Here is a 13,676-nt window from a genome sequence, read left to right as displayed (position 1 = left end):
CCAGCTGGTAGGTCTGTTGTGGTGGAAGGGAAGGGGCGGGGGAGGTTGGCGATTGAGGCCTCCTTGTTGAGGGATGGAGTTAAGCTGGGGCAGGGGCTGGGGCAGGGCGTGGGACAGAGCTGCAAGTGGCTCTGGTAGGGCACTGGGGGAGGGGGGGAGCATGTGCCCCTGGATCTGTGCGGGGTGGGCTGCCATGGGCTGTGCTGGGCTTTTCCTGGTAGGGGCTGGGCTGGGCTGTGCTTGGGGTGGGCAGCAGCAGCCACCCCAAAAGTAGCCATAGCCCTCGCCAACCCCCACCTTCCAGTGCTGCCACCGCCCACCCTGAGCACAGTGCAGCCCAGCCCCCGCTGGGAAGAGCCACGTGCAGCCCCGGCCCCGCCTTGCCCTGCCCCACACAGATCTGGGGGCACCCCCTCCCCCCCCACCCCATGCCTTCCCAGACAAGTGGTGGGAGCCACTGGATGAGCGGCTCCTGGACAAATGGTACGGGAGCTGCTCCCACTGTGCCCTGTGGACAAGCCACAGCTGCCAGCTGGGCAGTGTTTGCCTGAGCCCCAGCCCCACTCCCTCCCTCACCACGGGGGCCTTGATCTGCCCCAACCTGCCCCTTCCCTTCCCCCTCCCTTTTCACCACACCAGATTTACCAGCTACATGCAGCTCTCCAAGCTGCTGGGCTGTGCTTCTTATTGCCTACATGCTGCACTGCGGCTATGTGCCTGCACGGGCCATTTATTGGGACCAAATTATTGGCCATATCAGGTTCTGATTTCTGATACAGACAGTTTTGTTTATATCTGTGTGCATCCGATATCGCACCGATGTATTGGTGCATCTCTATTGATTACCGCAGCTCCTAATCCCATATCAAGTCCTGTCACCAGATTCTTCTTACACTACATCAGATTCATCCTCATGCTGCAGACACTATATAAATCTCATCTGTGTCACTATTTTCCTTTCTTGAACAATTATGTTTTCCAAGCCCTCCCCCCAGCTCCTCTCACTCCTGGCTTTGTGACTCTCGAGCTGGCACTAATTTGGGGTCAGCATTGTCACCTTTTATATGTGGAGAGCTCTCCCTTGCTAGTTCAAATCTCTCTGTAATACTGGTTGTGTTTTGTCTGTGTGTGTTTGTGAGATTACAGGGGCAGGGACTTGGTTTGTTTTGCTAGAGCTGTGTTCACTGAGTATATGAAGTGATATAATTAGTAATACCAGAATGTCGCAGGGTAATCAGCAGTAGAGTCTCTCTAAATTGTATAAAATATTGTTCTTGCTTACTATGATTCAGGTTTTCCTTAACTGTCTGTCTGCCAGACAGCCATGCTTGGCTAAGACTGAGTGACGCTAGGCAGAAAGAAGCCCTCAAGGTACTTTTTGTCCAGAGAAAGCTTGGCTCTTGACTTACCCGTGAGTAGATCCTGAAATGTTGAACAATAGTAACTGAAAATAAAATCAGAGGATCCTGAAACATAGTATCTAAACTTTTACCATTATTGCATTGAAGCTACCGCAGCATTATGCTTCTTAATGGGTGGAAAGAACCTATTCATATTGGTATTTCTTTTTAAAAGAGTTTCTTCTCACTTTGGAAAGTGGCTGCCAACATCTCCCTTCTGCATCTGTTTTCAGTGCTGCTAGGGGCTTTGCGAATCACACAGGCTTTTATCCTCTGCTGAACTCTCTGCCCTGCCCCCAACAGCAGATGGCATGGGATTTAACCCACCTTGATACCTAGCACCCTTCCTAAGGTCCCTGGAACACTACTTGTTTGGCAGCATGGTGCTTTACATGGCAGGCATTGTTGCAGGATCCTGCTTATATGGAGTGTGTATGTTTGAGAAGAGAAAAGAGCAACTGAAAGAGGTTACTGCAGCAACATTACAGTTACATTACAGGAATGGATCTTCTCAAATGAGCCATGTTTTTATGTTGTGCGTGAACATAGCAGTGTCCATTCGTGCTGTATTGTCCACTCTGGAGACTGAATATATCTGTTTTCTGCATACTGCTGCTTTGCATTTCTCTACAGTCAAATCTTCTGGATGACCCCTAGCCCTATAATACTGAAACAATTAATGAACTGCATTGTATTGCACTTCATGCAATCTGTTTAACCGGACTCCTATGTATGTATGTATGTATGTATTTATTTATTTGTATCACAACTCTATCTATAGGATCCATGCATGGAACAGCTATTTTGTCTTAATGAATTCCATCACAGGCACAGTGAGTTATAGAAGGGCAGGCCCAGTTCCTTAAGAAGAAAGACAGATAAAATTTGGATAGCAGTTGAACATTGGGCCAGTAGATCCATTAGTGCCTGCTTGTTCCCTTCCTGAGCTGCTCTTGTTCCCATCCTTTACAGGCTATGGGATGGGATGTGATAACCCCCAATATCAGCAGATGAGACTGACCCCAGACTTGTGATCTGTGGCGAGAGCTGGAGATGATGTTATAGGCACTTTTGCTTGCTTTCTTGCTGGTTTGGAGCTACTGTAGGAACCTACTTTTGTTGTGTATTAGGGAAGGAATAGGCTTACATTAGCCTGATAGATGACTGTAATGCTTAAGGAGCAGTAGAGATCTAAGATCTCCGACAAACAGGACTGTGGTAAGAACAAACCTCAGCCTGGCTGGAGAATCAATGCAGAAAGGATCTGGGTTCAAGAGAGCTTGTCAAAAGTAGAATGCAAACATAGATGGTTACAGGGTGTAGGTTGTAGCCGTGTTGGTCTAAGGACATAGGCAGACAAGGTTCTTTGGGTGAATCTGATATCTTTTATTAGACCAACTTAAATAGTTGGAAAACAATTATTAAGCAAGCTTTTGGGTTCAAAAACCCTTTGTCAGGCTAAGGAAGTTTCAGCAGTTGGCGTGTGCTCTTCCTGGATGGAATGAAAAGTAAAGAAGCCAGGGGCTGGGCTGGTCTGCATACAAGACAGGTAGTCAGTGAAAATGTAGATTGAGGAGTCAGTGGGTGAGAGACAGGCTGGGGAGGTGGGGGGAAGAGAGAGAAGGGGGGTGACAGTGGAGAGATACCTGGGGAGTCAGATGTCAGGCAGGTTATAATGTGTCATAAATCCAATGTCTATATTTAGTCCATGATTTTTAGTATCCAGGAGGTTGATGAAGCGGAGTTCATAGGCTCGTCTCGGGAAGTGTTGTGTAAGTTTCCTTTGAGGATCAGGACTGAGAGATTGGAGAAATGTGCCCCCACAGGTAATTGGATATTCCTGTCTGTTATATTTCCAGTGTGCATTCATTCTGGTGCGCAGTTGTTGTTTGGTCTCTCCTACGTATTTTCCATCAGGGCATTTGGTGCATTGGATGAGAGATTACATTTCTGGAGGTGCAGCTGTAAGATCCGGGAATGCTGATGGCTCTGTTGTGGGGTGTAGTAATTGTGGGGGTGGTGGAGGTGTGTTGGCAGGTTTTGCATTTCTTGTCATGGCATAGTCTGGATCCTTTTGGTGTGTTCTGGGCTTGAGGAAGTTTGCTTCTGTTGATGAGGTTACTGAGGTTCGGTGCTTGTTTGAAGGCTAGGATGAGTGGCTCTGGGAAGATCTTTTTAAGAATAGGGTCTCTTTCTAGTATGGGTTGCAATTGTTTGAGGATTTTCCATACAGGTTCAAGGGAGGGGTGATATGTCATAACCAGTGGTGTGTGATTTTGTGGGGGGGTTTCTTCTGTACTGCAGCAGTTCTTCACGTGGTATCCGGGTGGCTCTTTCAAAGTGCAATCTATCTCTCTGGAGGAGTGTCCTTGTTGGGTGAAAGCCTTTGTAAGATTGGTGAGTTTGCATTGCATTCAGGACCATAAAGGGCATCCTCAGGTAGGACTTATGGTGGGGGTACGGTTGTAGTGAGCCCCAAATAAAATCACTCTATTTCCTGTTTCCAAAAAGTGGAGGAGGGAGGGGGCACACCAGGATATACTGGACCCCTACATTTCCCTTGTAGGTCTTGTCCTCAGGAATTAGACCCCAAGCTCTGCAGGTTGTTTGGTGAATACGGATAGTACCTCAGTCATCAGTATCAAGTGGAAAGTAACATGCTACCAATACATCAGAGAGAAAATCCAACCATTAGATCGTCAAGTCTGGCATTGACTATCCTATGACACAGGAGCTACATCTGGCATGGGCAGCCTGTGTGTGCGGCATGCAGGAGATCAGGGAGGTGACAGGTACAGGAGCAGATAGGACAGGAAGCAAAAGGCAAAGCAGCAAATTGGGCAGGAACTACAGGAAAGGAAGCAGATGTAATTTAAAGCATACATTCAGGTGTGGTCTGCAGACTTGATTGGAAGGCACCAAGAGATGGAGAATCTACAACTTCTCTCAGTAGTGTGTTAAAATTATGAATCATCCTTACTATTAAAAATGTGTGCTAAACTACATTTTGAATATTTGTTGATTCAGCTCTTAGCTATTGGAACCAAAGCTTATGTTTGTCTTATGCTGCAGTCAAGACACCCATTGGTTTTCTTTTTTGATAAATTAAGCTGAATGAATTTGTTGAGTCTCTCACTATAATAATGTTTTTTGGCCCTCAGACCATTTTTGTGGCCCTTTCCCTCCACCCTCACCAGTATTGTCAACATCCTTTTAGAAATGTGGACGCCAGAACTGTACACAGTTTTAAAGTATCCATTTTGACAATCCTGCATAGAGAGGTAAAAATCACATCCATGATTTTCCTTTTGTTTGTTGTTCTTATTTATATAGATTAAGATTATATTAGCCCTTTTTTGCCACAGTGTGATTTGAAGAGGTTGCATTCAATTGACAGCTGTTCACCGAGTTCTTGATGTACTTCCCTGATGTAGTGGTAAGCCACTACCAAGTCCCCTCTCAGCCTTCTCTTCTGTAGGCTGAAGAGGCCCAAGTTCCTCAGCTTCTCCTCTAATGGCTTGTCTTGCAAGTCCCTGATCATACGGGTGGCTCTTTTCTGGACCCTCAAGTTTTTCCATATCCTTGTTGAAGTGCGGTGCCCAGAACTAGATGCAGTATGCTAGCTGTAGTCTCACCAGTGTGGAGTACAGTAGGAGTATCACTTCCTTATTTTTGCATGAGATGCAACGGTTAATGCATGCCAGCGTGTTGTTTGCCCTGCTGGCCACAGCATCACGCTGTCAGTTCATGTTCATGCGATGGTTGATCACTACCCCTAGGTTCCTTTTGGCCATGGTGCAAGTCAAATTGTTGCCACCGAGCCTGTAGGTATGTTGGGGATTGTTTGCCCCTAGATGGAGCACCTTACACTTCTGAGTATTGAACTTCATCTGGTTCCAGTTCGCCCAACTCTCCAGCCTGTCCAGGCCCACCTGTATCTACAACCTATCTTCTGGCATGACCACACTCCCCCATAACATGATGTCATCCGCAAACTTGGCCAGCGAGCTTTTCACCCCACATCCAAATTCATAGTATCACAGTAGCTAGGGTTGGAAGGGAGCTAAACAGATCGTCAAGTCTGACCCCCTGCCTTGGGCAGGAATGGATGCTGGGATCATATGATGCCAGTCAGGTGTCTATCCAGCCTCCTCTTAAAGTCCCCCAGGGTAGGAGTGAGCACCACTTCCTTTGGAAGTTGGTTCCAGGTCCTAGCCGCCCTAACTGTAAAGTTATGCCTCCTGATGTCTAGCCTGACCCTGCTTTCTGTCAACTAGTGGCCATTATTCCTAGTTACCCCATGTGGTGCCCAGGGGAACAGGGCATCTCCTATTCCCTGCTGATTCCCCCCTGGTGAATTTGTAGATGGCCACCAGATACCCCCTCAGCCTTCTCTTGTGGAGGCTGAATAGGTTTAAGCCCTCTAGTCTCTCCTCGTATGGCCTGCCCTGCTGCCCCCTGATCATGCGAGTGGCCCTCCTCTGGACTCTCTCAATGCTAGCCACATTTTTCTTGAAGTGTGGTGCCCAAACCTGGATGCAGTACTCCAACTGTGGCATGACCAATGCTGCATAGAAGGGGAGGATCACCTCCCTGGACCTGCTTGTGATGCATATGTAGATGCATGACAAGGTGCGGTTAGCTTTACTGACAGCTTCCTTGCATTGGCAGCCTATGTTCAACCTGGAGTCAACAATGATTCCAAGATCCCTTTCTGCCTCTGTGCTGATGAGAAGGGTATTCCCCAGCCTATACGTGTGTTGCTGGTTCCTTCTCCCTAGATGCAGTACCCTGCACTTGTCTGCTTTGAATTCCATCCTATTCTCATCTGCCCACCTCTGTAACCTGTCTAGATCTAGCTGGATTCTGTCCCTCCCTTCTGGTGTGCCCACCTCACCCCACATCTTGGTGTCATCAGTGAACTTCGACAGTGTGCTTTCCACCCCCTCGTCCAAGTTGCCGATAAAGATGTTGAACAGTATGGGCCCAAGGACCAAACCCTGGGGAACCCCACTGCCCACATCCCTCCAGGTTGAAAAGGACCCATCCACCACCACTCTGTGCAACCGTCCAGCCAATTAGCCACCCATCTGACTGTGTAGGCATCAATGCCACAGTCATCTAGTTTTTTTTATAAGAATGGGGTGAGAGACAGGGTCAAAGGCCTCATCCACCCCCATGCCTTTGTCCAAAGACTTTGTGACCTGATTGTAAAAGGAAATAAGTTTAGTCTGACAGGATCTTCCCTTAAAGAGCCCATGTGGGTGTGGCAGAAATGCCACCATCCGTGCCCCTCTCCAGAGATCTGTCTCCACCAGCCTGGGAGGCTGCTGTTGAATCCCTCAGGGCGGAGATCCCCCACCTTATCTGCATGACAAAAGCCTGGCGCTGGGGAGACGGATGCTCTGGTCACCTGGGCGCGGGGGGGAAGACCCGGCCCTGCAGGGGCCCAGGTAGCCAGGGATGCTTGGCAGATTGGTCGGTTTGTAGCCAGTATTGGCAGCTTCGATTGGACCGGGTTGCTGAGGTCAGAGAGGTTATTTAAGGGCTCGGTCCAAGAAGAAGGCAGCCATTAGCCATGCGGTCATCCAGGTGAATCTGAACCTGGCTCACTCATCATCACCACATGCTCCAAGAGTGCCCTGCCTCCAGAGGAAACAACAACTACCTCTGGACGATGCGTGTGAGTAAGCTACTCGAGATCCGATTAGATATTTAGCTTCAGTAACTCAGATGCGTGTTTAAACGGCTACCTCAGCCACCCTGGTTTGCTCTATGGGATTCCTTTGATATTCCTGTAATATTTCTATGATACTGCTCTACCTTTTACCCTGTTTCCGCCCTACCCCCTGTAATCAATAAAGTTCTCCTTTGTGACCGGTGTGGGAGACTTATTGAGGGGTGGGTCTAAATTATGCCAAGGAGGCCCCTTAGGTCGGTGGACTAAGGGAGGCTTCCTAATAAGCCCCTGACTTGGGGAAGTGCCCCAAGTGCTTGTATTGGGTCTAGTACCTATTGGACGATCAGGCCTGTGTTTTCCAAGGTGCGCAGAGCCAGAAGTGAGTCCAGAGCCTTGGATGGTGGCAGTGGGAACCCCAGGCTAGCGGGTGTGCTCCAGGGAAGGGGTTGGCCGGATGGGAGGCACCCCAAGGGAGGCACTCGGAGCCTGGAAGGTGGTCGGGCGCAGGGAGGTGGGCGGCTCAACGCAGGAGCGCCCCCTACTGGCCCGCCACAGTGGGTTCCCCCTGAGCATGATATCCTGTGCTGGTCCCTCGCAGATGTGCTCTTGGATAATTTTTGCTCCTTAAGGAGACGATCCTCCAAGCCCAAAGGGAGTGAGTCCCAATGCATACCAAGTGGGGTAAGAGTGCTAAAAAGTCCCCATGGCTCAGCAAGGGCATTCAGGATTGCCTGAGGGCTAAAAAAGAAGCATATATTTTTAGAATGTATTATCATCAAAAGAAGCATCAGTTTTGGGCGCCACACTTCACAGTTTTGGGCGCCACACTTCACAGTTTTGGGCGCCACACTTCACAGTTTTGGGCGCCACACTTCACAGTTTTGGGCGCCACACTTCACAGTTTTGGGCGCCACACTTCAAGAGGGATGTGGATAACCTGGAGAGGGCCCAGAGAAGGACCACTCGTATGGTTAAGGGCTTGCAGGCCAAGCCCTATGAGGAGAGACTGGGGCAGACTGGACCTCTTCAGCCTCCGCAAGAGAAGGTTGAGAGGCGACCTTGTGGCTGCCTATAAGTTCATCACGGGGGCACAGAAGGAAATTGGTGAGGTTTTATTCACCAAGGCGCCCCTGGGGGTTACAAGAAATAATGGCCACAGGCTAGCAGAGAGCAGATTTAGATTGGACATTAGGAAGAACTTCTTCACAGTTCGAGTGGCCAAGGTCTGGAATGGGCTCCCAAGGCAGGTAGTGCTCTCCCCTACCCTGGGGGTCTTCAAGAGGAGGTTAAATAGGCATCTAGCTGGGGTCATCTGAACCCAGCACTCTTTCCTGCCTATGCAGGGGGTCAGACTCGATGATCCTATTGAGGTCCCTTCCGACCCTAGCATCTATGAATCTACATCCCATGGAAGCAAGGGGCTATTACCAAAGAGGATCACACCTCTGTTGCTCCAGGCTGTAGGGCGGCTGTTAGGGGAGGGATGCCAAGGCTGGGATGGAACTGGGGCTGGCGACCAGGATTAAGGATAACAAAAAGTCCTTTTTCAGATGCATAGGAAGCAAGAAGAAGGCACTGGGTAACATAGGGCCCCGGCAGGATGTACTTGGCAATCTGGTGATTGCTCCAAATGAAAAAGCGGACCTCTTTAATAAATTCTTTGGCTCCATTTTTCTGAGCAGGGACTGGGACATCTCCCCCACCAGGAGTACAGAAGGACTCGGGGGAGACACTGCCAGGCCCAAGGTTAGGGATGACATAGTTAGGGAACTTCTGGAGGGGCTGGATGTGTTCAAATCAGCAGGCCTGGATGCTATTCATCGAAGGGTGCTGAGGGAATTGGTGAGGGTCATTGCAGGGCCCCTGGCACGGCTATACGAGCACTCATGGAGCTCTGGTCAGGTGCCGGATGACTGGAAAAAGGCCAATGTGGTCCCCATTTATAAGAAAGGGAGAAAGGAGGACCCAGGTAACTATAGGCCCATCAGTCTTACCTCAGTCCTGGGGAAGATCTTTGAGAAATTATTGATAAAGTTGTTGAAAATCATAGGTCCAAGCACAGAGCCGTGAGGGACACTACTAGCCACTTCTCGCCAGGACGACACAGTTCCATTAATGAGAACTCTCTGAGTCCTACCATGCAGCCAGTTTTCTACCCACTGACCTGCTGAGCAGTTAAGCCCACAAATTTCCAATTTTTCCACAAGGATATTGTGGGATACTAGATCAAAAGCCTGTTGGAGGTCTAGGTATATAATGTCGACCTTCTTTCCCATGTCCAGGTAGCAAGAGACCTGTCCGTAGAAGGACATGAGATTAGTAAGATGAGACCTATCTGCGATGAAGCCATGCTGGCTGTCATTCAGAATCTTACTGTCAATGAGCGTATTGCGCATAGATTCTTTAATGAGTTTTTCCAGGATTGTCCCAGGGATGGAGGTTAGGCTGATTGGCCTATAGTTGCCCGGGTCCTCCCTCTTCCCCTTCTTGAAGATGGGCACAATGTTGGCCCTCTTCCAGTCCTCGGGGATCTCCCCTGTGCGCCATGATTTCTGAAAGAGTTTTGCCAGAGTTTGACAAGGTGCCGTTGTCAGGTGCATTCTCTGTAGGCCAGTGAATGGGCACCTGTCAAGTCTTGCTGAATTTTCCTCCCCTGGGGATCAACTTCCCCCCTTTTACTCAGCTGACATGACTTGATGTTATTGGTTCTTAAAAAGAGGGAGGCTGACCCAAAGGTTCCCAGACAGACTCTAGACCAGGGTTGTCCAACATGCAGGCCGCCATGCAGCCCACAAAGCCATTTTCTGAGGCCTGCAGTGTTGTGATGGGAAACAAAAGTAAACACTGTTTACTTTCATTCCCACCCTTTGTCCCACCCCTCAGCAGCTTCTTAATGGCTGCTGAAGGGCTGGGGAAGGGACAAGGTTCTCACACGCACCGCGTCAGCTTGATGTTGCCAACTCGGTGTGGCTCCTCCCCTCCCTCCTCATTTCACGGTGTCCCTTCCTCCCCCCACCTCTCCCTTCCTCATTTGCATGCCAGCTCCTCCCCTCTCCCACATTGCAGGGTTTTGTTGCTAGCCCTGCCCCTCCCTCATTTGCATGCAGGCCCTGCCCTGCGCCTGTTCCTGCCGGCTGCGTGGGCTGGAGCAGGTTGCTGTGCAGCAGGCGGGTGGGCACAGGGGGTGTGGATGCCAGCTTGGAGGGATGCTGCGGCTGGGCCTGCGGGAGATGCTGCTGCTGCTGTAGCTGGTGGGGCGGGAAGCCGGCGCTGCTCCTGCCTCCCCGCATCCACCCCCCCCCCACGCCCACAGACATCGCACTGGGGGTGGTGAGTCGCGGGCCCTGGGGAGGGAGGGACCCCTGCTGCTTGGGCTCGGGCTGCCCCGGGGGAGAGTGAGCAGGGGGGGGTGTCCCTGCACATCCTGCACCCCCCCTGTAGAGTCCCCACATGTCCCCCTGGCTGTTGAGCCCAGGCACACAGGTGTGGGAGCATCCTCGAGGCCACCCAGGTGGCAGGGAGGACACAGCGGGGTAAGGCAGCGCCCCTTGACCCCTGCACCCCCCAGGCCATGCGAGCGTCTGCTCCTGCCGGCCCACTGGGTGATAAAAAGTTCATGATCCGGCCCCACATTCAAAAAGGTTGGACACCCCTGCTCTAGACTAACCACCTGTAGGATAATGAGCTTATCCTCATTTAGCCCTTAAGGGCTAAATGCATGTTCCTAACTCCACTTGATGTGCCCCATGCCTTGCAAATGTTTTTATAATTTTCTCTTTATGGTGGGGTCTCAGCTGCTGTGGGCTTACTCCCTCTCTCTCTAGCTAGGCCTGTCAGTCAAAACCCACTAAGCAGGGCTTGACTCCGAGGCTCTAGCTCTCTAACCCGCTTGGGCTTAAGGCCCTCTGTTTCATACTCTCCATGACACCTGGCCTACTGGCTCTTCTGCGCTGCTCCCCTGTAGCACCAGGCTGTTGGAGCCTCAGCCCCTTCCGGCTTTGCCCCTCTTTCTGTAGTTAAGGGCATTCGCCTAAGTCCACTCGCTAGGACTTCGGCTTCAAGGCTCCTATCATCCCTTCAAGCGACTCTGGGCTCACGGCCCTAGTACTGCACCCCTAGTGCAGTAGGGCTTCTTGAGCCCTCTATCACGGTGCCCCTTGGCACTAATGAGGTCTCCTTGTCCTCTACAGCCTCAGCCACAAACCACTGGCTTTAACATTAAAGGTAAACCATAGGCCCCTATTGCCATGCAATGAAAATAAAAATAAGAGAGGCAAACTGCCCGCTTGCATGCGATTATGCCTCTGTCTTGCAGCGTGGCACATTCTTCCCAAGGAGGCTGCTGTAGCTGCTCTATAGTCATCGGGACTCTCCCTCTCTGCTGCTTCCCTGGCTTTCTCCACTTGAGGTTTATATAGGTCTGGCCTTTCCTTTCCTGCACCTGACCAGCTGACAGGGCTTGATCCTTAACCCTTGCTCAACTGGATGGCTGCACCTGGAGGTTCTGGTTTTAAAGGGGCTGCTCTGCTTCCTGGTAACAGGGCTAGGGTTCCCTGTTACATGGGGGTTCTGCAGTGACCTCATCCAGCTCCATCAGCACTCTTGGGTGAAGTCCATCTGGTTCTGCTGACTTATAAATGTCTAGGTTTTCTAGTTGGTTTTGTACCAGCTCAGCATCCACAGTGGGAAGGCTGTCATTCCGACCATGCCCCCTGTGATCCTTATCTTGCTCGTCTTTCCCCTTGGTCTGGTGAAATACCAAAGCAAAGTGGGCATTCAGGAGTTCAATTTTTTCCTGAGTGTCCATTACCAGCTGTCCTGAGGTATTAAGCAGGGGCCCCACACTTCCATTTGTTTTCCTTCTGCTCCCTACATGTCTAAAGAAGGACTTCTTATTATCCTTGACTCCTTTGGCTAACTTAAACTCAGTAGTCACCTTAGCTTTCCTAATCATTTCCCTACAAGTGTGGACCACTGTTGTATAGTCCTCCTTGAGGTCTGTCCCTAGCCTGTACTGTGTGTACGCCTCTTTGTCTTTTTCAAGAGGACCATGATGTCCCTGTTGAGCCAGGAGGGCTTGCCAGCCGTTCTGCTACCATTCCTATTCATGGGGACGGTTTTCTTTTGTGCTTCGAGGATCGTGTACTTGAGGAATGATCACTCTTCATGCACCCCATTCGCCTTCTGTCCCTGGTCACGCATTGCCTCCCTACTAATGCCACGAGCCTGTTGTCAGCATTTTTGAAGTCCAAGACTTCAATCCTGCTAGTTGATTTGTTAACCTTGCGGTGGACAGTGACCCTGATGAGCTCATGGTCACTGTTGCTGAGGCTACCCTCAGTGTTCAAGCCACACACCAGATCATTGCCTTTGGCCAAGACCAGGTCCAGGACAGCGTTACCTCTGGTTGGCCCTTGCACTTCCTGGGTCAGAAAGAACTCCTCAATTAAAGTTAAGAAGCTACATGACCGATCCAACCTAGCTGAGTGTTCCTCCCAATCTATGTCCGGGTAAGTGAAGTTGCCCATGACAACCAAGTCCCTTGCAAGCAGGTCCTCTGTCAGTTCTCGAGAGAGCTTTGGATCAAGGACCTCCCCTTGGTTCGGTGGCCTGTAGTAAACGCCTACACTTAGGTCTTTTCCAGCCTCTTCCCCCCCTCTCCCCCCCCGGAAGCTTGACCCAGAGGGTTTCAAGCTACTGATCTTTGGAACCAATGTCAGCTACTCCTCTGCCTTTTCTCCCTACTCTGTCTCTCCTGTGCAGGATGTAGCCCTCTACGGCTACGCTTCAGTCGTGGGAGGAGTCCCACCAGGTCTCTGCGATCCCTACCAGGTCATTTTGGCCACTAGAGAGTAGGAGGGCTAGCTCCTCCTGTTTGTTCTCCATGCTCCTGGCATTGCTGTACCGGCAGCCGATGCCCCCAGCTGATACCCTTGATGTTCTGAGATGCTGTGGGAGAACCGTTTTGTTAGTATTTTCAAAAACAGTTATCTTAGTGTCCTCTACGTGGGAGCTTTCCTGTGTGCCAGTCCTCAGGCATGCTCCACTAGGAGTTTTCCCGTCCTCCAGCAAAGGCAGTTAAAAGCCCTGTCCAATAGATCAGCCATCCTGACTGAGAACAGGGACTTACCTCTCCACGTGAGGTGGATGCCATCTCATCCCAGGAGTCCTCTTTCCCTGAAGTGCGTGCTGTGGTCGAAGAAACTGAAGCTCTCGTGGTAGCACTGCTGTCAGAGGCATCTGTTTACTTGTTAAATGTTAATTGTTTTTAATCGTGTAAGACTAAAATGCTTTTATTAAAGTCTGTTACAACTGTGGTTACCTTTATCGTACAAACTTGCATTCTCATCAAAGAATGAAATGTCGTGTGTTTGACAAGATGCATTCTCTGCAAAAGACATTTTGACTTGCATTAATTATGTTCCCATCTTTGGACTGATATGCATTAAATCCTGTAACAACTTGTCTATTATTTTGTCTGGGATTGATTTGAGACTAACCAATGTATTGTATGCTACTGATCCTGCTTGCCCTTGTCTACTCTCTCCCACCTTTAGCCCCCCGCTGCCCCCCCCCCCTCGCTTGTCTCATGCTTT

The 13,676-nt window shown here is 50.2% G+C and overlaps 1 protein-coding gene across 2 annotated transcripts in view; it reads left to right on the top strand.

Annotated features, from left to right (window-relative positions):
- PSKH1 (protein serine kinase H1) overlaps positions 1-13,676 on the top strand; it is an 86,004-nt gene that overhangs the window by 34,097 nt on the left and 38,231 nt on the right. The window lies entirely within an intron of this gene.

This window comes from Alligator mississippiensis, chromosome 10 (assembly GCF_030867095.1).
Source record: "Alligator mississippiensis isolate rAllMis1 chromosome 10, rAllMis1, whole genome shotgun sequence".
In the NCBI taxonomy this organism is placed as follows: domain Eukaryota; kingdom Metazoa; phylum Chordata; order Crocodylia; family Alligatoridae; genus Alligator; species Alligator mississippiensis.
The sequence above is the reverse complement of the archived record's forward strand: the minus strand, read 5'-3'. Positions and strand labels throughout refer to the sequence as shown.